The sequence below is a fragment of the Crocodylus porosus genome, unplaced genomic scaffold (assembly GCF_001723895.1).
Source record: "Crocodylus porosus isolate Cpor-Errol unplaced genomic scaffold, CroPor_comp1, whole genome shotgun sequence".
Lineage (NCBI taxonomy): Eukaryota > Metazoa > Chordata > Crocodylia > Crocodylidae > Crocodylus > Crocodylus porosus.
Genome location: NW_017728886.1, coordinates 222424526 through 222447674, shown reverse-complemented (window position 1 = coordinate 222447674; position 23149 = coordinate 222424526).

The window sequence follows — 23149 nt, the reverse complement described above, 5'->3', positions numbered from 1 at the left end:
GAAAGGTATAACTCAGATTTAAGGGTTGGATTAGACCTAATATGTCTCCACAGGAGAGCCCAGAACACAAATGGGCAAGGGTCGGGCTGAAAAACATCAGTGACCCATCGAGGTTGGGTATCAGGGCAAGGTGTAGGGGAGGTTGGAATCTTGCAGAAGACTGCTATCTAGAGGTCCCAGACGTGTGTGAGCCCCAGTAGTCAGACCCCAACACTGAAGGAACAAACAAAGTCATGGCAGGGGAAATTGGGGAAGAGATTACCCTGGGGCGGGACATCCATGCAGCAAGACCACAGGGATGGAGCAAGGGACATCCCTACACATCCAAAGCTAGGCAGCACGTGACAGGATGATTGAAGCCTGACAGGTGCATAGAGACATCTGGAAAGCTCTTTCTGCCTCCAGGCAGCAGTGGCTGAAACCAGTTTAAAATAAACTTGGATGCATGTAGTATCAGACTTAACTGGTTTAGTTTAAATCAGTTTATTGAACTTCTGTCCTGGATCCCCTCCAGATTCAGTTTAACTCTCAGTCCCCTAGCATCCCAGCATGCTTTGCGCTGCCCCTACAAACCCTCCCTTACCGGGTGGGTGGACTGGTCTTGGCCCAAGCTGTGATGCCAAGCAGGGAGGTGTGCTCTAGTGTTCCCTGGCTTTTGGACTGTGACAGTGCAGGCACATGGCTATATTTCCAGAATCAAAAGTGAATGTCTATTCACTTGCTTATTGGTTCAGTTTGGGCAGCTTAGACTAACCTATGAAGACAGAATCAATTCAGCCTCAGGATTTATAACTGTCTGCACTTAGCTCTACAGTTCTAACCTACATGAATCTATTTATAACAACACACAGTGTTTAAATATTCTATTAAATTCTCCTTACCCTGACTTAGCACTGCCAGGAAAATTTAAGATCCCTGCCAGATGTTCAGGTAAAAGCATGAGTGGAGCTGATGCGTGCTCTACACAATCGTGCCTCCTGCTATACCACACATGCATGGTAAGAGGTGGGATTTTGGGATCCAGCATCAGATCCTTATTACACTTTATTGCCAGTGCAGGAGGAGATCAGGACCATGATCCTGGTCTTCCCCTATGCTTGCAAGACTGGAAGCCTGCAGCCAATGGGGCTTGCAGCCAGGGGAGCTGCAACTGCGAGAGACTTGGCAGCAGCACATGGCTCACAGACTCGGCAGCACATGGAAGCCCTATCACCTGAGGGAGCTTTCAACTGCAGGGGAGTACCTGGCCACATATTCAATTAATGGTGTGATAACAACAAGCCACAAAGTAACAAGCCACAAAGTTATTCCACATTTTTTGTGGAATAATTTTGTGGCTTATTCCTTGTTTTGTTACACCATCAATTAATAGAATGTGCTGCTGGGTCACAACTTAAGGTGTGATTAAGTGGTTACTCACATCTTAAGTGTAACGTGTATATACACACGTAATAGAAAAGCAACATCCTGCAGAATAAATTAATTGCTGTTGCATATTAACTATTCTGAATCCTTTCAGCATATGCTTATATAGCAGCCTTATGACAATGAGAGAGGAGAAAATGATGAGAAACATTTTAAAAGGAAAACACAACCGTTTAAGGAAATTATTTTTGCTAATTTTTTTGCTATAGGTAAAAGTAAATATATCAGATGTTAGAAGATGGACATTAACTTGTGTCTTCTTCTACTTCTGTATAAGAAGGTTTAATTAATACCATACACAAAACATTAAAAGAACACTTTTCAGATTACTTGAAGCAAAATTTAGAGACATTAAACATCATGCTAAAAATCAACATTGAGTAGGCCCCTCCATGCTAGGAAAAGTTATTGTTTTGGGTTTTTTTCATCTGTTAAACACTATTTTTAAAAAGTATTCTATCTAACAGCTGATAACCTAGAGGAGGGCTGTCCAGCTTCTTAGGCCCTGGAGGTTGTGTGTTCCCAGGGGGCTGCACCCAGTGTGCTGTGCAGACTTTCCAATCCATCCCTCAACCCCTGTAACATGCACCTGGGTAAGTGCCCCCCCTGCACTGCACTCTGAAGACATGATCCCCACTTCCACTCCCCTATCCTGTATGCAGAACTGATTTGCTCCCTCTGGGCATGGCCCCAGATGAATGCTCATTTCCCTGCACTGCTGCAGGGTCCTGCCCCCTGGGGCAAAGGAGAAAGTGGTGTTATGAGGAGGGAGGTGGGAGACTGGAGGCTCTGGCTACTATTGCAGCTAGAGGGAAAGGAAGCAGCAACCGAGAAAAAGCACAGGGACTTCAGTTTAACTCTTTGTGGATAGTTGGACAGCCCTGATCTAGAGGGCCAAACATCTTGAAAACAAACATAAACAAAATAGCGGGATTTTTAACCTTTTTGGATCAGTATACCCCTGGCACCTGGATATGGAGCAGTGTACCCCCCGGCAGACTGGATGGCAGGGGGGCAGAGGCAGGTGGGTGGCATGCAGCCAGAAGCAGAGTTGGGTGGGGTAGGGTGGCCTATGGCAGAATGTGTAAGCTTCCCCTGCCCTGTGCATCCAGCTGGGCAGGTGGCACCTGCGTGGCAGTGCAGGATGGTGCATGGCAGCACTCTATCTCTGCCCACCCACGCGTACCCCACAGGGCCTTCTCAAGTATCTTTGGGGGTATGTGTACCCCTGGTAGACAAACCCTGCTTTATATTAATGTAGTCCTGTTATTTCAAGGGATTCTCACAATGACAATTTTTGTCCAGGCTTAAGTGATTGCAGGATCTGGACCTAATATACAATAAGAATAAGAGGGGATGTACTGGGAAGTTCAGAGGAAAGATAGCTCTAAGGTTCTGCTTATAATTACTTCTTGGGGGAATTAATTTACCATTGATATAGAGAGCAATTTAATGTGTAATTCATACTTTTACAACTGTGTAAAAATAGTGCTTATTTAGTGAGCAGTTTTGACCCTTCTGTAGATTCATCATTACCCCTGTTTCCTTTTGCGACAAAACTGTATATTTATACCACTTTTTTCCTCCTGTTATTATTTCAGAGAAAAACCAACTTTGTGTAAGGCAAATGAATTTTAATCTGATATAAAACTCAAACAACTGTTTGACTTGAGATAGTCGGCTGGACAGTTGCCTCTTATTAGTGAATCAGACATTATTCTTTAGGTGGTTTGTTTCCTTTGCATGTTAAAAAACTATAAAATATCAGTTTTAACTATTCTCTCTGGATAATATGCTCAAAGAATTTGGAGAATCCATCACTGTTGATTTCAAATATCTTAACGATAGAATCTGAAATGATGACACTGGTTAGTTTACTACAAGTATGTGTTTTACATTGGAAGAAATTGATGCAAGGAAATAATGGTGTTTTGTTCAAACTGGGGTCAGTTTCTTCCCCAGATGATTCTAGAGAGCTAAGGAATAAAAGGCAGGAATCAGTTATACTGAAGTCAGGTTTTAAATTCTTGCAGGTATGATCTGCAAATTGTAGTCTGAATTATTTCCTGAGTTTATCATGGGATCTGTATTGCAGCAGCTACCATTACTCTGCACCATAGCAGGAATTCAGTGTAAGCTGATTTGCACCGCTTCTTGGTTCAAATGTAAATGTATCTGCTGACAGTAGGGACATGCAACTGGAAAGGTTAGTTTGAAATCAAATCTAAACATACAATATCAGTGAGATTGGTCATGATCAAGTTTTGACTAGTAGTTAGAAGCTTTCCAACCATTTAGGTGAGTGATATTCTTCAACAGCTTTCCAGTAGGAGTAATATGAGCAAGAAATCTAAGTATTTTAAGATTACGGTTTAACATATGACTAGGATTATTTTATCAGATTGGCTGGACATGAGGGCCCTGGGTCCTTGGGTTCCTAATTTACTGTCTACCCAAAGTGTTGGTGTAGTTTTCTTCCTGACTTTCAACACTTGCCAGTGGTGGGACCCATTAATGTGATTTAATTTATAGCTTAATTTATTTGTTTCTGTTTATTTTTAGCTGAAAAAAAACCCTTAAGGTAAAGTTTCCTTGCTGAACTCTACCAAGACTAACAAATGAAGATTATTCAGACTCCAATATACTGATTCAGAGATTACTCTTGTCAATTTAAAAAATGACTTTAGCATAATTGGTATTTAGAGTAACCTCCCATGGCTCCCTAGAATCATTGGGACAGCAACTGACCCAACGATGAATGATACACTGTCATTTTCTTGTGGCATCACTTCCTTCCCTGTAAGATACAAATAAAAATCTATTTTCCTACAAGTGCAATATCTGGCTGCCTGAGTTGTACAGTGAATGTATTTGTACACTGTGTACACATTTAATGTAAGTCCTATTTTGAATATGGCATGCTGAAATCTGAATGTGTAACTTCAAAGGATTGAGATTTAAGTCCCTAGTCTTTCAGAATCCTTGATAACATAGCTTCTTTCTGAAAGGTCAGGTTAGATTCTAAATGCAGTTTCTTAGACTATCCTATATACAAGAACTGAAAAAAGAACTTTTTGTCCTTGATGTGTTCTTGTTTACTGTATCAAATTCAAAATACATAGGGGCTCAAATCTTATTCTCCCCCTAAGACATCAAAGCATAGCATTTTGGTATTAAACTCACAAATGTGATGATCCTATTCTACCTACTCAGGAGCCACAAAGCTGCTAAAGTGCTTAGAACTTTGTGTGTCTCGATCTTGACCTGGAAAGATCCCTAGGTGATTAGATTTGGGCTTCTGTGCATGCCCAGAAGATATCCAAGCTGGCTATCTAGACCTCTAACTCGACCCCGGTGCTGTTGCAGTGCAGTTTCATTTTGGAAGTACATAAACTTTTAGTTTTGAATTCCTCAGAGGGAGAAAAATGCACTGAGAGAATGTTTGACACTGAGATCATGCCTGCAGTGCAGGGAAAACCTCACTCACAATTTATTTATGAGCCTAGCTACTAGGGTAATGGCCCAGTAAGTGGGAGACCTGGGATCTTGGCCCTCCCCAACCAGAAGTGTTTTGAACTTACATCTCTCACTTCCAGGAAAGCTGGCTATGGAATAAACAAAAATGAGGGCATCAGGCTGGCTCACTAGGAACAGAGGAATCTAGAAGTCACTAGGGTCAGTAGGAAAGTATGCAGGACAAATCTTGACTCCGTAGCATGGGGAGGAAGGGAGCTGTGGGGTCTTGTTCTATTCCTACCACTGTTTATATACCATATTCAAGAACTACTTAAAGTGAAAAAGCATAAATTGAGGGCAGGGGCCAGACAGGAAAGCTGCTTTCTTCTCACAAGGCCTTCCTTCTCATTGGGCTAGGGATCAACGTCCATCTTAAATTCTCTTCTTCTGGCCTCAGTGACTTCTATTTTCTGGCTACTGGCCCAGCTTCATTAAGAATAGTGGAGGACTCCCTCAACTGTGCCAGCCCATTCGCCTGGAAATTAGGACATTTCCATGGGTAATAGGAGATATGGGTTCAAAACCCATCAGACTGAGGAAGGGCCTACAACCCAAATTTCTCACTTCCTAGGCTCTTACTGTAGTCATCAGACTGTTAGGCATAAGATGGGTGCAGCAGCTGTCTTCACATTAAAAACAGTGCTGCTGGCTGTTAAGATGCACTGGATCATGTAGACATCTCTCCTCTGAGTGAGCTGGATCCCAAAAGGTGGAAGACAATCTGTTGCTCAGAGAAGAGATGTCTATCTGAACCAATATAATGGAGAAGCTTTCCTAGGTGCTTTTCTAAGTAGAAAAGGAATTCATTCTGGAGTTGCATAAAGGTGCCCCATTGGGACATGTATCTCCATGGAACAAAATAATATCAGTCCCTGAGGATATATTTTTAAAGGTCAACAATTAAGGGAATAGAAAAAATATGTATATTCCAGGGTGAGGGATAGTGCTTCCACTTTTGGGGATAGTGGCAGCAAATAATTACACCTCTTAGAGGCAGAGTAGCATCTCGGTCATATACTTCAATAGGTGTAGGACTGGACAGAAAACAAGAATCCAACTTTTGTGGTAAATGTTGAGTGTTAAGAATTCAACATAGTTCTGCATTGTAATGAAAGTGAGACCTTTCAAAATGTTCACTGAAAAAGTATGCTAGTGAAAAAATAAAACTATCACCTGTAGGCCTCACTAGAGCTTTGATCAGTATATATACTGCTGACACAAAGGCTTTGTTAGAGCATTGGCTAGAGTAGGCATAACCCACAAACCTGACTAATGCATGAACTTACATAAATAAAACTTGGTATGTGCGACATATGCACTCTCCTGCTAAGAAATGGGAGGGAAACATGGCTGCACAAGGTGTAGGCACCAGGATGATAAGACTGTGATAGGAACAGCCAGAACAGGATGTGGAACAAGCTCATGGTACAGGACAGCTTAACATGTTCAAAATACTGGTGGACTTTAATGCGTAATTTGTTTTGACTATTGTATAAAATAAGAATTGGAAATTATGGTAACTTTGCATTGGCTCAGGGGAACCTATGACATATTGTGCCAATACCCTATCATGGACATATGTGTGTTAACATCTTGTCTGTCAGATCACAAGTGTGTTAGGGCAATACTTTGTAGATAATAAATCTGACCAGGCCTTTGGAACTGAACTGAACCTGTTGTCATTCTTTGGGACAAGATTAGCGTTAGGATCTCCTGGCTGCAATTTTTTGTCATCATTGCAGTTCCTGAGATTTCAGCATGGACAACACATAAATAACACCTGACAAAGCCAGTGATAACAGCATCACCCAGAAGGACTGGTAGGTCAGTGGTTATGACATTTACTTGGGACAGAGCATCACATCACTAGTTCAAGTCAATCAAAGCAAGGACTCCAACTCTGATTTTTTACGACCCTAGTGAGTGCTCTAAGCATTACAGTATTGACTGTTTTGAAGTGTGTCTCTTTATACACACATATACACAGGAAGAGGGGGAGAAGGAGAGTTCAGTGAGAGAGAGAAAGAGAGATTTTAATGTTAATGTTTTCTTTACTGACAGAATACCACAGACATTCATGCACACGTTCTGTGTTAAAAATCTCCACAGAAGGTTCCAATTCCATTTTCAGGAGAAAGCTCACAAGGGAGGTAGATGAGGAAATCAGCAAAATACAGACATCACCATTCATAAAAGGAGAAAAGAAAACAATATTTAAATCCTTATTTGGAAGGAAAGATGGTGAAAATGCTTATAAAACAATAATGAGAAGTTTGATGAATATTTTATCTTCAAACAGAAATGGAGACAAAAAAATATCCAGTGAGAATTTCTTGTATCTTGCACTGGGAGGACTGAACCCCTGGATGGTTAAAATCAAAAGCATTTAACAAGCTAAATTATGGAATACTGTTGAAGTCCAATATACATTATCTATCTTCCTTTCCTAATTATACCATATTTTCTTTTGATACCACAAAGAATAAGAACAGGATATGTGACTACAGTTAACTTGATTTAACAACCCATAACTAACTCCTTACAAAAATCCCAACAGCTTTCCTATGTCTGTTTTTACAATGCATAAACTTTGCTATTACTGGTATGTGTGTAGCACATCAGGGAATCAAAGTTGACCATAATGCCCCCTGTTGGCTCCACAACCATGCCCAGCTCTTCTCTTAGGGTGCCTTCTCTTCTCACCTGCCACATTTTGATGGAATAATAACAATGGTTTCATAGTTTCATAGTTTCAATACTAAGATGGAGGCTGCCCACAGGCCTTTGCATGGGCCCCAGTCTAAATGAATGCCCCACTGGGGTTCCCCACCACCCTACTGGCTTGTATAGCTCCCAGGCCTCTCATTGGGCATGTAAAACCTTAGGGGCTAATTGTGGGGCTTCAGTCCTCCCCTACACCACACCCCGAGCCTTGAGGGTGTTACAGTAATATGGTTCATCTGTTGGGGCTTCAGCCTGCTCGGCCTCTGCTCTTTCACTCTAGCTAAGCTTTCTAGCCCAGGCCCGGTGTATCAAACCGGGTTTTGAGACACTTGCTCTGGTTTGTCCCTTTCAAGCACTAGGCCTCTGGCTCCCATCTGCCAGGCCTTGGCCCCATGTGCCTGCACCCATCTCTAGTGCCAGGCCCCAGGCCCCTGGCCCCTGTCTGGCTGTGTTCCTCTTGGGCACTGGGCCCCCAGCCCCTGTCTGGATCTGTGGCCTCAATCCCTGCCAGCTCCAGGCCCAAGAGTCACTCAAACCTTGATCTTGCCCCTGGCAGGTAATCATGTGCCCGTTGGGCACTAATGAGAGTTCCGAATACTGTCCCTACAGTTCCAAGCCAAATCACTGGTATAAATCTGCAACCCAAACCATAGGCCCCTGGGATATAACATAAACCCCAAAAGGGGAAGAAGCTTGGTGCCCCTTTAAGAGGGAAGACATTCCATCATGCCTTGTGCTGGCATACCTCCCAGTGTCCAAATCTCAGGACTTGGTTCTCATGGTGTACTTTAATTAGAGGGATATCTGCTGGAGAGAAATACAGTAGTGCATGAGCAGTTCAGCAAAATGTGGGAAATAACTTTTTGATACAGATGGCAGAGAGGCCAACGGTGTGGAGGGATAGGAAGTTCTTAACGTATTGCTCACAAATAAGCAAGAATTAATTCAGAATATGAAGGTGGAAGATATCTTGGATGACATGAAATAATAGTGTTCAAGATCATAATGGGAGGGAGGGAGGAGAGCAGCAGAATAAGGACACTGGACTTCAGAAAGGCATACTTCAACAAACTCAGGGAACTTGTGGGCAAAATCCCCTGGGAGGCATGTCTGAGGGGAAAAGGAGTCTAGGAGAACTGGGTGTACATTAAGGAGGCCCTCTTAAGGGCACAGGAGCTAGCTGTCCCAATGTGATGGAAGAGTTTCAACTCTTCAGTAAGTTGAAACTCAAAAAAGAATTGTACAACAAGTAGAAACTTGGTCATAGTATTAGGGAAGAGTGTAAGATTATCACATGAGCATGCAGAGAAAAAATTAGAAAGGCCAAGGCACAGTTTAAGATGTAGCTGGCAAGGGACATAAAAGACAATAAAAAACAGATTCTACAAATATGTTGAAAGTTAAAAGGAGACCATGGAAACTACAGGTTCTTTATTCAATGTAGAAGGCAAACTAGATATGGATGATGCTGAGAAGACTGAAGTGTTTAATGTCTTTTTTTACTTCGGTCTTCAAAAATAGGGGCAACTATAAGATATTGCAATTGGGAGCAAAAATAGGGAAGGAGACAGTGTTGACTTGTAGAAGAACAGCTTAGGGTTTACTTACAGAAGCTAGGTGCTTTCAAGTCAGCGAGACCAGATGGGATTTACCCAAACATACTGAAGGAAATGGCTGAAGTAATTTTGGAGCCACTGGCTGTCATCTTTGAGAGCTCATGGAGATTGGGTGTGGTCCTGGATGAGGTAGCCATCAATGGCTGAATATATAAGTTAGAGAAGGTATCAAGCAGGATTCCTGAGGGGGTGTGTCCTTGGTTTGATCTTGTTTAATATCTTCAGTAATGATTTGGACAATGGGATTAAGTGTATACTTAGCAAATTTGAGACAAGTTTGATGTAGCTGCAGACACTCTGGAGGATAGGGCTGGAATCCAAGATAACTTGGATAGACTGGAGAAATGGTCTGCAGTCAATTAGATAAGATTCATAATGGAAAAGTGCAAAGTCCTGCATTTGGGATGGAATAATTATCGGTACAAATGCAGATCAGCTAGGCTGCAGTACTGCAGAAAAGGACCTTGGGGTTATAATAGACCATAAACCAAATATGAGCTAGCAGTGTACTCTTGTTGCAAAAAAAAAAGTAAAGGGATGTAAACAGGGATGTATTAACAGGAGTGTCACTGGCAAATCATGCAAAGTGATTCTTTCACATTATCCAGCACTGGTGAGGACTTACCTGGAGTACTGTGTCCAATTTTGGGACCCACACTTCAAGAATATGTAGATAGTTTGGAAAGAGTCCAGCAGACAGCAACAAAAATTATTAGAGGCCAGGGGGACGGGGGGGGGGGCATGACTTATAAAGAAAGTTAGTATTCATTTTCATGCCTTAACAGGTAGACCCTCCTGTACTAAGAGCTCTTAATATAGCCTAAGGGTTGCATATAACAACACCTTAAGTGGCTAAGAGTTCGAACATTCACACAGAAAGTATGAAACCTGACCTGACCTCTATACCCTCTTTAGCAGATGAGGGGTTCAAAGCCACAGGTATCAGTTCCTTCTGGTAGACAGCCCTCACAACATGGCCATAGACATGGCTATTGAAGGGCAGCTTCTACTATTTCTGTTGGCCAACTGTGAAGTCAAAAATACAAGATTCATAGGGCTGATAGAGCAAAAACAAGTGGGAGCATGATTCTGCAATTCAGTGATGTGATTCCTCCGGGAAGGAGGAAGTTCTAGGTTCTGGTTCCAGCTCCAAGAACTGCTTATGCATTTTGCATTAACAGACATTGATTAAAATGCATAAGCATCCAGCTTTATTACCACCACCTACTGCTGACAACATAATAATGCAAATGACCTAATTTGTATAACTCAAAGCCAAGGTAGAATGGGAGACTGTAACATGTATTTATTGGTCTACTGTTTGTTCTGAACATTTCAAATGGAAACATTTATGCATACTGTAAGTGCATTTTGCTGGACCATTTAGGTTGTTTTGAATCATTGTGCTAGATTAAAATTAGGCACCGTAATCTACAAACATAGTTTTGTTTACAGATATGGATGCCAATACAGAAGTGACTATACATGCTGTGCATTCTGATGATGGCACTGGGCATAAGGTTACTGAGGAGTGCTAGAAGTAATATTGGATTTTTAGATTCCTGGATGTGTAGATTTTCTAAAAATTTAACTGCTTATAAATGCTGAAATTTATGAAGGATGTTGAAATATTTTTTTTTTATTCAATAAAATGTATCTGCCTGAAACTACACTGAATTGACTCAAGTGTCACTTATAATGACATCCTGTGACAGGTCATCTGAAACCTCTGGCTCAAAAAGCATCAGAACCAGTAACAGACTCCTAAACACCTATGCTGGTCTACCACTACTATGTTACATACCCTTTGTATTTGTGTAGAATGGGCTGAAATGTGGCCTTTTAGTCTTTCTGAACCAATTGCACCTTTATACAAAAATTTAGCTAACTAAATAGGTGTATTTTCAAAGAACCCATCTGTCTCCTGCACACACCTGTCCTTATTATTATATGAGCTTTTAACTACACTCAGTGAAGAAGGCTATTTCACGTCTTCCTTCTTAGACAATACAGTCGACATGAATATTAAAACGATGCATTTGATTTCATATTTGGCCTCCTATGTGGAATGTGTATTGCTTTATTCCTAGACCTTTAAGTTATTTCTCCCACTTCACTCCAAACCTTTGTGAAAGCAATGTGTGAGGAATCTAATAAGTGGGTATTCTGACTTGCTTACTAATCTTCCTTTAAATAAAATACAAAGACAGAAATGATCCTGCCTGGAACAGGAGAACCTTTCAAGCCCAATTTTTCTATAATTCTGTGTAAATTATTAAACAGGAACAGAGAGGACATGGTTTGAAATAGTAGTAGCTACAAGAGTCTGGGATTTTTGCTTAAAACAGGAAAATCTGTAAAGTGTAAGGTGTTGTTCTTATGCTCCAAGGGACAGTTGTTTTGTTCATTTTCTCTGCCCCTGATATTAAATCAATTTCTGTAACATTCCTCTGTCAGTGATTTGTGGATGGGAAAGGTGATGGATAGTGCCACAAACAATCTTAGGCTCTTTCATTCACTTGCTGAAAGCATCTCAGGAGAAACTTGCTGAAGCAGCATCTAAAACATAATTTGAAAGAAGTCCATGGGCTGTACCATGTGATTCAGTGTTATGGATGACATTTGTTTGGAATTCCTTTCTGAAGAGGCTCGTAAAATATTGCTGAGCCCAACTGAAAAATCCACAAGTAAGAGAAATGGTGACCAGATCAATGAAAAACATTCTCAGCATCCACTTTTCAGTAAAAGATAAATGCTTCATTCTTTCTTCGCAAAAGGAAAGAAAATAAAGCAAAATAAAGAAATATATGCATGAAAAGTTTGTCAATTTTTAAATATATGGGTTGAATTGTATCTTGAAAAATTGCTAGGCAAACTTAAAGTTTGTAATAGCAATAGACTATTGATCATGTTTGTCTTAGTGATACTTGAACCAATCCTCTCTTGAATATACTTTTATTAAGTTAATTTACCATGGCATGATACTTTTAACTTAAGTGGCATATAAAAGTAATATTAAGCAAGCTGATAAACAGCAAGGGGCCTTATCTTGGTCAAAGAATTAAAATCAAATTAGTTGATGGGGTGAACTCAACTTGCAAGCACATTGCTGTAATTGGCAGAGATTCTTGCTACAATAAGCAGGCCTCATAAGTCCCATTCTACAACTCATTGGTATGGGTAGTTCTACTGAAAACAACAGGACAGATCTTAATCTACATACCAGGCAGAGAGCAAAAAATGCTGCAGCTCTCAAACTGTGGGCAAAAAGAAGGAACATTTTTCTAGTTGGAGAAACAAGACCATTCTTTCAAAGCCCTTGTACCTCTGCAGCATCTCTGACTTCAGCCAATACAGCTCTAGTACTGATCTTGCCAATATAGCTCCATAAAATCCCTCCCTTGTTACTGATATGGGTGAGGCTGTACCCGGCATTGGTGAAGGTAACTACAATATTTGGCCACACTGAGTGACATGTAAAAAGTAGAACAATTTGAATTACAAATTTCATCTCAAAATACTTTTATTAATGTAAGTTGTTATTAGAAAGGTAGGTAATAATAATCATTTGAATACATCATATTAATTTAACCTTTCTAGGACAGTTTTGGAATGTTAGTTTACACTATGGTGGACTGGAAATCCTTCTATTAAAGCATTGCTATTAAACATGCATGGATGATGCAAGATTTCAAAACAAAAGAAAAATTAACATTAAAACTGCAAGGTATTCTCTCATTTATAACTACTCCAAATTTCCATCTACCATAGTTTAAAAGCCATAAGCCCAGAGCCACTAAGAGTCCTGGAGGTACCCAACACTAACAGTGAAATTCACAAATGCAAATCCAGTGCCTCGGTTCCTTATACATTGGATTGGGGCAGCTAGGCACTTAGAAATGGGGTTGAGAAAAAGCCAATACTTTGAGTAATACAGATTAGAGGAAACACTGAAAAGAGTGGTGCATCTGAAAACCTGCCTCTCTTGTACTTAGGCATCTGTCTACATCAGTGAGGCTGAGAGTGATATTCATTTACCAAATCTTCCTGAAGTTAGGCACATAGGTCACTGACAGATAGGGGAGCAAGGTGTGGGGGGGAATATAAAAACACACTTTACCAGAAAAGGCAGTGTGTTGGTTTGACCTGGCTCTGCAGCATCTGTATAGATCATGCACTTCAGCAGGTCTTTTTGATGTTTTTTATCTGAAGCTGATTCAATCAGCTATTAGATTAAGCTGCCCAAAAAGCCCCACTAAAGCACTTTATCTATACTGATGTTGAGTGAGCCAGGTCCAACCAATGCAATGCTTCTTCTGGGCATGCATGGGGCTCCATGCATGGGGACTTCAGAGTTTAAAGTAAAGCGCCATTCTTTTTAATGTCTGCAACCAGCGTTCAAGTGCAATTTAAACAAAAATTAGGGATAAATTTAATATGGCAGGCAGTTATGACCTTAGAGAGGTAATTACCTGTTTTAGTCTGAAGTCAGGCAGATTTGCACCTTATAGCCTAACTAAATTAGCATAGCTCAGTTCATCATTCTGTGCTAATCTATGCAGGTTCCCTCCTAACTGCTTCCTTGTAACTAGATCTTTCCGGTGTTGAATGCACCTCTGAAGACCCAGACTACACAGCTACAGTTAAGTTTATGATGCATACATCACACGTGAGTCTCGAGGTCTAACTTCCTACCGAACTGTTCAGGATTCATATGTGTCCATGTCTCCCATGGGTCCTGACCCTGGTCTGCTCTGACATGATCTTTTCATAAAGGCCCAGAAATAACATAAGATTGCAAGATTCATCCAAAGACTTTGAGGCCAACCCCTTGTGTTTTCAAGTAAACATTTAACCAAGTGTTCACCAGAGATTTGCCACTTCAAACCGTTAACACACTGTCATAAGATACAAACCCAGAAGAAACTCCAGAAGCACCCTACAATATATCATAGGTAGGGAAGACAATGATACCACTAATGCTGTCACTGCAGTGACAAACAAGTAATTAGTTACTGCATGCTCAGAGGATCATCCTTTCTAGCATCTCTTTTTCTCTTGTCTTCTGAATCCTGTATTTTGACCACGTGAAGGCCCATCATCAACAGGAAAGGGGGAATCCTTTGTTTCTTTCCAGCCCAACTGTGCCTGGAGTTGAAGTTCCACCACTGTCTTAGGAGGAAAGAGATATCCTCTTTGAACCTCCCAGTTTGAGGAAGGCATTAAATCCAGCTTTCCCACTTCCTGGTTTACCATTAGGTTATCATCAGATGAGTGGCAAAAGCACCTTCTTCTCCAGATGTGTTTTGGAATGAAAAGTGGTCATGGCTGCTGTGCTTTTAATGGCACTGTCGTACATATGACCTGGATATGGGCAGTCGAGGTTCTGGAGCTGTGTGTCAACAATAGTGGAAGTCTGGATGCCTATTTCCTGAATCCTAAGTGCACTAAAATGGGAAGCAGGTGTTGAAAAAATGGGAAAAAAAATTGTTATCTTAACATCTTTTATGGTAAAACTTTAGGCACCTATGAGCTCTCAAGCACCTAAGTGGTGGGGTGTTTGTGGATTGCTCACTTAGAATTAGATGCTTAAATTCTGCCTAAGTTGTCCTTCACCTAAGTACTCATTTTGGATCAGGACTCTATGAGCCTTTTCTATGAGCAACTGAAATTCCTATTCATTGCTATGGAAGTTTTGGATTCCAAACAATATCAACCTTCATAACTATCAGGTTAAGTAACTGTCAGAATCAATATTTATGCTTCTAAATTTCACCTGTTATTTATAGAAGCATGTACAGCAAGTCACTACTGTATTAACAGTTGTAATTCGCTGACTTTATAAATACAAGAAGCCTTGTATTTATACCACCAAGTTTAAGTCTAACTTAGATTTCTAATAAGATCTCAGCCGTATTTCCTTCTACCTATCTGAAACCAAGACTCTGAAGTACAGTACTCCAGCAACATTTCAGCACACAAATTGAACCCAGGAACTAATGACTATTGTTTTGAGGAAAATGACAGTAGCTATATAAGCCTGGGACCCCTTATGACAGGTCTGAGTTAGTAACAAAGTTTCTTGACATTTATATTAACAAAAGAAAAGGTCACATAGTTCACTTGTAATATATATCTTCATTGGGGTTATAAACCGTCATCTTGCAAAGTCCTTCTGTCATAGGGTTTTAGAAAAAGATGCAATGTTGCATGTTTTGTGCAAAGCTATTTTAAAAACAACATCAGATTAAGAGCAAATGATCATTTGAAGTTCCCAGGGCTCTTGCTCAGAAGTATAACTTCTTTTTTCTTAATTAAGTTGTCTTTTTTTACACACTACCTTCTTCTTATTAACTAGCCTAAATTTGTGAAATTTCCCAAAACTCTCCTGCTATTTTCTCTCCACTCCCCTTCCTATCTCATGCCATGTTGCATATTTCCACAGCATGTAAATAGATGAATGGGTGGTGATTTAAACTGATGAGAATTGATTGTTTAAATCCCTTACAATGTTTTAAAAATTTTGTCTTTTATGGCCGAACAGAAAAAAATATATATTGATTTGCTTTGGAAAAAAAGACACAACACACATATGACTAGGACTATAGAAACATATAGAAGAAAATAGGCCCATGTATGATAAATCTTTAGTTTCCTTTTTGTTAGTATTTCTTAACTCAATGCTTTTACAAAGTATCACATTATCATATGTATTTATATTGTTTTTATTAGGAATTATCTTTTCTTTATATTGTGGAATATAAACAATTTTGATTCTAAAAAATACACCTGAAGCTGATGTTTTCATACCTTTACAATTCTTTTTTTTGTTAAGGACTTCAGGATGAATGACGCTATGTAGCTACGGCTGAACAACCATGAAACAAACAACCCCCCTCCCCCCCCCCAAAAAAAATCCTACAGTTCCCCACTAACAAAAGACAAGATCGAGGGGGACAAGTATTACCAGGATTGTGATAAGAAATGTATCGACAGGGAACACAATTATTATAACCAGTGCTTCTTTCTGTACATTAGCTCAACTATCTCCAGCAGGACTCTATGGAAGTCTGAATTTGAAAAGCCAATTGTTAAAGTAAAATAGATACATTGTCAAAAAAGCCATTTGAATTTTGCCTGGTGTTTGTGGGTTTTGGCTGCAGAAGTGGAAAGAGGTTTAGCTACCAAAACAAGCAAATGACCCAAGATCCACAGAGTTCCCACTTATCTCCCCTTCAGCCACATGGTTGTCTCATACAACAGCTGCCAAGCCTTTTCTCAACAATACTAGAACCTGTTTAAGGGCTTGACTCAAAGCTTATTTAAAGATTCACAGTGATTTCAATAAGTTCTTCTACTCTTCTGAGGTTGTGAGTTGCCAGAAAACACCCACTGACATACAGAAGCAGATTTACCTTACCCTACAAGTTTTTTTCAGAGAAACAGCACTGAATGAATCGGCCATCCATTTTCTAAGGCCTTTTGAAGAGCTGTGTTTGTTACAGAGAGGACTTGAACCTAGATCACCTTCCACCCAACCATTATTCAAATTCCTAGGCTATGTAACAGTGGCTTTTTTTCTCTTTTTCCTAGTGAAGTCATTCCCATTTGTGTATAATATAACTACAATAGTTATTGTTGCCAAATTGGAAAACAAATCTTATCCCTCATGTTTGAGAGTCATAGGCATAAAGAAACAGAATTTCTCTCTGACCCAATAGATATTTAATTATTCCATGCAAAGTGCTCTCAAGCAACAGGAGAATCTGGATCAGTCTCCAACATCTCAGTCACTTCTGCAAACACTGAGCAACTGGGTAAAAATTGGGACAGAGGAGCACTATGGTCACAAGACATACATGGTTTAAGAAGGTCTGCTAAAATTGATTCCACAGGGGATGCAGGAAGGGAAGGCCACCTTGTGAATCCCAATGAAGTCCAGACAGAAGGTAGGTGGCTAACTATTCAGTAATGTCAACACTTAGGGGTTATGAGCATGCCCAACAGTGGATACTTAACAGTTAGGGTAGAATCAGATGTTGCCTGTTATCATATTTGTGACACCTTAAGAATTCTTAGGTAAGCAAATAGATATTCCTATTAGGGGTGCACAAAGTTGCGGTCACCAATTCAACTCGGAGAGGATTTGGCCAGATTCAGAGGCTGAATCATCTCTGTGTTAAAATCGTGGGGAACATGGCACAAGGGGACACAATGGTGGGAGTCTACTACAGGCCTCCAACCCAAGATCAAGAGCTTGACCAGGAGTTCACCAGATAATTGCCTGAGGCTGCATGCTCCCAGTGCATGGTTGTCATGGGAGACTTCAACTACCCAGAAATCTCAAGGGAAGAGCGTTCGGCCAAATCCAAGCCATCACAAAGCTTTCTCTAGTGCACGGATGAGCTCTATCTGACACAAGAAGTTGATGGGCTGATGAGAGGTAAAGCATTGCTTGACCTGGTTCTGGCAACGGGGGATGACCTAATCAGTGACCTAATGATCGAAGGGAAGCTGGGTGACAATGACCATAAGCAAAGCACCTTTACCATCCTCCACAAAGCTGGCAAGTCAGTCAGTAATACAGAAGTCCTTGATTCAGGAAAGCTGGCTTGGACAAGCTCAGGAGGCTTATCAGAGAGGCCCTAAAGAGCCACAACCCAAAGGGGAGTTCAGGATGAGAGGTTGCCCCTCAAAGGAGTGATCTTGGAAGCCCAAGCAAAGTCTATCCCATCTCAGAGGAAAGGTAGCAAAAGGGTATAGCAACCCCCTTGGCTCTCCAGGGACCAGCAGACCTCCTGCATCTAAAAAGACAGACCTATAAAGGAATACTCCCAGAAGGAATACTCTGCACTGGTCCAGACCTGCAAGGGGCAAACTATGAAAGCCAAGGCTGCAACTGAACTTCAACTAGCTACAAGTATCAAGGAAAACAAAAAGTCCTTTTTTAGATATGTGGGGAGATGGGGAAACGCAAGGGTAACATTGGACCCTTGATAAACCAGATGGGACAACTGATGACCAACACCCAGGAAAAAGCCAACTTGCTAAATGGGTACTTTGTGTCAGTCTTTCATCAGTCCCATGGGACACCCATGCCTGCTGTGGGACAGGGAGATCCGGGTGATGGGGATCCCCTACCCTCCATAAATGCTGACCTCGTGAAGGAAAATCTTGAGAGGCTGGTACCTGCAAGTCAGCCGGCCCTGACAATCTACACCCCAGGGTACTCAAGGAGCTGGCTAGCATCATTGCTCAGCCCCTGGCATGGATCTTTGAGAACTCCTGGTGCTCTGGTGAAATGCCCAATGATTGGAAGAAGGCCAACATGGTGCCTATCTTCAAGAAAGGGAGGAAAGTGGATCCAGCAAACTACAGGCCCATCAGCCTGACCTCTATCCTGGGGAAGGTCTTCCAAAAGATTATCAAAGAGGCCATTCTTAACAGGCTGGCCAATGGCAACATCCTGAGGGATAGCCAGCACAGGTTTGTTGTGGGTAGGTCTTGTTTGACCAATCTCATTTCCTTTTACCACCAGATGACCTATCACTTGGACAAAGGAGAAGAGATTGATGTTGTATATCTTGATTTTAAAAAGCCTTCAGTCTGGTATCCCATGATCACCTCTTAGTAAAACTGGCTAACTGTGGCCTCAGCCACACTATGGGGAATTGGCTCTGTGGTATGACCCAAAGGGTGGTGGTTGATTTAAGTCAATCATCATGGTGCCTTGTGACCAGTGGGGTCCCCCAGGGCACTGTCCTTGGACCTATACTATTTAACATCTTCATAAATGATGTGGACATTGGTATCAGAAGCAGACTGGCCAAGTTTGCTGATGACACCAAACTCTGGGGTAAAGCATCCATACCTGAAGACAGGAGGGTGGTCCAGGCTGACCTTGACGGGCCCAGGAAATGGGAGGATTTGAACACTGAAAAATGCAAGGTTCTCCACCTTGAGAGGAAAAACCTGCAGCATCCTTATAGGCTCGGCAGTGCTACGCTGGTTAGCACTACAGATGAAAGGGAGTTGGGGGTCATGATTGACTACAAGATGAACATGAGCCTTCAATGTGATACTGCTGCTAGTAAAGCAAGCAAAATGCTTGCATCCACAGATGCTTCACAAGTAAATCCTGGGGTGTCATCCTCCCGTTGTACTTAGCCTTGGTGAGTACTGTATCCAGTTTTGGGCTCCACAATTCAAAAAGGATGTGGAGAAGCTTGAGAGGGTGCAGAGGAGAACCATGTGCATGATCAGAGGTCAGGAAAGCAGACTTTATGGAGAGAGGCTGAGAGCCATGGGAATCTTCAGCCTGGAAAAGCGCAGGCTCGGGGGTGATCTGGTGGTCACATATAAGTTAATCAGGGGTGCTTACCAGGATCTGGGGGGACGATTGTTCACCAGAGTGTCCCAAGAGATGACAAGGTCGAACAGTCACAAACTCCTCCATAACTTATTCAGGCTGGACATAAGGAAGAACTTTGTTACTGCCCAAGCCCCCAAGGTTTGGAATACATTGCCACTGGAAGTGGTTCAAGCACCTAAGCTGAAAGCCTTCAAATTCATCTGGATGTTTGTCTTGCTGGGTTCCTATGATCCGTTCTGACTTTCTGCCCTGGGGGCAGCAGGCTGGACTAGATGATCTTCTGAGGTCCCTTCTAGCCCGAATGTCTATGAAATCTATGAAATCTATTAATCTGAATCAAATTGGGAAACAAAAAACCCCCTCTGTATTGATATGGAGCCCCCAAATCGATTTGGAAAAGATTTGGAAAAAGATTTAGATATTTGGAAGGCAGTCTTTCAGGGAAACAGAAACTGAGAAGAGGGAGGTAGACCAGGAGGGAAAGACTGATATCTGTAGCTGGCCAGTGGCTGTGATATTTCCCTGAGTCCCCTTTCACAATGCTCTAGGGGAGGGACATAGAATCAGATATCACCCCTGCAATTTTCACCATGATGTGAATATGCACACACACACACACACACACACACACAGAGTCACATGTTATGACTTTTCCTTTGAACAGTTTTAGGTGCAGCTTCCCAGAAATCCCTTCACCTATCTCCTTGAAACTTTACAGACCTCATGCCCTCAGAAGGGGCTACTGTCCCTGATGTTTGCATCCAAATCTGCTAAAAAATGACAAAGTTATAGGTATTTCAGTGATTCCCTATTATAGTCTATGGCCGAATCACCAAATCTCTCCAAATCAGTGCCTTCTGATGCCAATTTGGCCGAATTGATTTGGGACAGTGATCCAAATCTCTGAATCGAATCACTGTCCTCCTAATCAGCCGAATCCAAATCTAAATTGAATACTTCCCTGTTGCACAGGCCTAGTTCCTATCCTTTCTCACACCACATCAGTGGCCATGATAAAAGGTAGTAATAAATTGTGTCTCATTCTTGTGGCCAATGCTTATCATCTCTGAGGCAAAAGAGTGCAGGCAGCCCGGAGTTATCTGTACTTTCCAACCACCCCATATAGCTGTTCGATCAGGTAGGATTGAGCCCCATAATCCCCTGGAGGACCTACCCTACTTTCTTAGCTTATGAAGACCCACCCCAGGATCTTTAGGGCACATTTCAATAAGTGATGAAAGCCCATGTGGGTCCCAGCAAGGAGGCATGGGAGCCAGGGAATTCCCAGCAACCCATGCTTCTATGCCAGGACCTGCACTGACCCATGTACGTGCAGGCATGGGTCAGCATATTTCCCAGCAAGGAGGCATGGGATGCTGGGGATTCCTTGGCTCCCAGGCTTCCCTACACCTCCACACTGGGACCCATGCTGACCCATACTTCTGCATGAAGCATAGGTTGATGTGGGCCCTGGAACTTAGGCACCTACAGCAGCACCTATGAACATATATCCTTTTATAGGTCTAAACCTAGGATCCTAAACAGAGTTGTTGGAAATTTTTCACTAAAACCGTTTCTTATTGGATTAAACATTATTTTTGTAGTTTCCTGACATGTCAGTAGTAGGAGTATATATAGATTCATAGTTTAATATGCACTTACTGCTACAGGAGTATCTATCTATCTATCTATCTTATAGCTATATATACTCCTGCATCTATCTATCTATCTATATATCTATAGATATATAGATGCAGGAGTATATATGAATCATAAATATATCTAATATACAGTATATATAGATGCAGGCGTATATATAGCTATAGAATAGATAGATGCAGGACTCAATGATCCTTCGGGGTCCCTTCCAGCCTGAATTTCTATGAAATCTATATCTAGTATATAGTATCTATAGATGCAGGAGTATATGGAGGGCAGGGAGTGGATTCAGCCAGACTTGGACAGATTGGGAAAGTGGGCAGAACAGAATAGGATGCAGTTTAACAAAGATAAATACAAAGTGCTTCATCTACAGAGAAAGAATCACCAATGCACCTACAGACTGGGGGGTGACTGTCTAAGCAGCACAGCAGCAGAAAGGGATCTCAGAGTCACAGTTGACTCCAAAATGAACATGAGTCATCAATGTAAGGAAGTGTTAAGTAAAGCCAACTGAACTCTTTCATGCATTAGAAAGTGCGCCACAAACGGGTCTAAGGAGGTTTGCTATGCAGCATTGGTAAGGCCATAGCTGGAGTACTGCATCTAGTTCTTGGCACTGCACTTCAAGAGGGATGTGGATAACCTTGAGAGGGTCCAGAGGAGGGCTACTTGTATGGTTAAGGGCCTGCAGGTAAAACCGTATGAGGAGAGATTGAGGGACCTGAAACTCTTCAGCCTCTGCTAAAGAAGGCTGAGAGGGAATCTTGTGGCTGTCTACAAATTCATCAGGGGAGGGCAGCAAAGAATAGGGGATACTCTGTTTACCAGGGCACCCCTTGGGATTACTAATGACCATAAACTGACAGAGAGAAAATTTAGATTAGGCATAAGGAAAAATGTCTTTACAATAAGGGTTGGCAAAATCTGGAATGGACTTCCAAAGGAGGCGGTGCTCTCCCCTAGCTTGGAGGTCTTTAAGAGGAGACTAGACAAGCATCTTGATGAGGTCACCTGACCGCAGGGTTCTTGCCTGCCCAGGCCAGGGGGTCAGACTCAGTGATCTACTGAGGTCCCTTCTGACCCTAAAAATCTATAAAATCTATATATAGATTCATAGTTTCATATGCACTTACTGGTACTGAACATTTGCTGACCCGTAAAAAATTCCAAATACATTTACTGCTTCTGATGCATCCTCATATGACCTGATAGACTGGGTAAAATATGATTTAAAAAATCTGGCTTTTGGATATTTAGGGTTAACATATATTGAAAGGTGAATTTAGTACAACCACTATTGTCCTGAAACAAGACCAGCTATTTAGTACCGTCTGAAATAGCTGGTCTTGTTTCACTACAACAGAAGTTCTCAGCCTTTTTTTTCACTTGCTGACCCCTAAAAAATTCCAAATGGAAGTGTGGACCCCCACATACTTTTGATTGCCCATAGTCATCTTTTGTACACCCCTTTGATAAATTCTGTGGACCCCCAGGGGTCTGCAGACCACAGGTTGAAAACCACTGTAGTACAACCAAATAGGAGATACTTTGACAGGTCTCTAGATCCATCAGTACCGAGTATCTGCCATTCATGACAATAAAATATAAATAAAACACACATAAATATATTACCTTGTTCTGTTATGACATTTGAATAACAGCAGTGAGCATTATATACCACACCTACTATTGACAAATGATAAAATAATAAAAATAAACAATATAAACATAAAACTTAAAATAAAGTGCCAAATTATATTCTGGAATAAAAATAGTGAAACATTCCATACTGGATGCAAGCACATTTGCAAATGCTAAAATTTCCCATAAAACT